At 50.8% G+C, this 1,347-nt stretch overlaps 1 protein-coding gene across 2 annotated transcripts in view; it reads right to left on the minus strand.

The window, feature by feature from the left end:
• Positions 1-898, minus strand: part of CEMIP2 (cell migration inducing hyaluronidase 2) — a 51,877-nt gene extending 50,979 nt beyond the window's left edge. The window contains exon 1 of one of the 2 annotated variants that reach the window (XM_027662880.1): positions 446-898. The gene's annotated coding sequence lies outside the window, so the exon portion shown is untranslated. The remainder of the gene's footprint in view (positions 1-445) is intronic. The other variant, XM_027662881.1, reaches the window with a different exon arrangement.
• Positions 899-1,347: the final 449 nt, after the last annotated feature.

Consider the following 1,347-nt stretch of genomic DNA (forward strand, 5'->3'; position numbering starts at 1 on the left):
GGCCGCCCGCCCGCCTCCTGCAGCACCCGGCGCTAGGGGGGCAAAGAAGAGGCAGAGGGGTACTTTGCACCCCTGCCCTGACCTACGGGTCTCCTCCGGGCTGGGTGGAGAGAAGCTGATTTACAACTAAAATATCAGAGGCAGCGGTAAATGCCCATGTCCGAGTTTTAAAAATAAAATAAAGAAAAAAGTCCGCAGTATAAGCGGGCAGGTAGTGCCGGGGCGCTGTGAAAGGACCGCGGGGTGCAAAAGCAGGTGAAGAAGCGAGAGGCATCGGGGAGAGGCACAGTGCGCTGCCCTCGTAGAGGCAACGGGGGGGGGGGGTGGGTAATGGAAGGATGGAGCGCATCGGAGGCGATAGCAGCAGAGGGCAGAGGCACGGGGCAGCTGTCGGTACACGCGCGCTGACCGAGCTGACCGGGGGAGAGCGAACAAAGTTACTTACAGCAGTCGTAGTCCGGGCAGTCTTATCTGAGGAAAGAGATGACTGAAAAATCTGATTCCAACGCTTTTTTTTATTATTATTATCTTTGGTGTCTGATTTGAAACAAAATCAAACTAAACCCAAAAACGTACTGAATTTCAAGGAACCTGTTCCTGTAACTGTTACAAACCAAAGAGCATCGGTTTAGAAATTACGAGGGGCTGTGAAGCTCCAGGACTTGCCTTTGCTGAGGACCCGGAGCCCCAGGGCACCTCAGCCTCCCAGGCTGTCAGCTTTGATGTAGATCTGACATTGGGCTTGTCTTAAGCTTCAGACCTCCCACCGTTTCCTGTGCAACGAGGTTGGGCCAAACTCATTATAAATCGGAAAAAAAAAATTTAAAAAGCCGTCATCTGATTCGAGATGCTCCAGTGAAATACGTCGGAAAATAGCCAACGTTTGCCAACATAATTATTTCCTTGGGAAAATTCAGACAGGTGGTAACAAAGTGGTAACTGGGTTATATGTCTATGAACAATGCACCACGGAACTTTGGTTCCAGCGATTTCCTCTTTGTTTACCAGCAAGCACAGCCCGCGTGTGCTTGCAGCACATGGTGACATCTAGCGCCTAAATAACAGACTGCAAATCAGCTGAATTAGTCTGAAATCTTGGAGATCAAACTCGGACTCATTGCTTGCAATATTTCACCAGAACTGCGGGGTTCGGGGTGGTATCACTGCAAACCACGAAACCGCGGAACACCAGCTGCCGTGCGCAGGGACCGCGGGGGGATGAGCAGCTGCACTGCCTCAGGAGGGGACTGTGCCTGTAGCTCTGCTGCACAGTTTGGGCTTCAGGCCGTGGTTTTCAGGACTGAGATTTACAGTAATATTTTATTCAAGACAGAGATTTTTCTGTAT

The sequence above is a fragment of the Corapipo altera genome, unplaced genomic scaffold, assembly GCF_003945725.1.
Source record: "Corapipo altera isolate COAL_440 unplaced genomic scaffold, ASM394572v1 61167, whole genome shotgun sequence".
NCBI lineage: Eukaryota > Metazoa > Chordata > Aves > Passeriformes > Pipridae > Corapipo > Corapipo altera.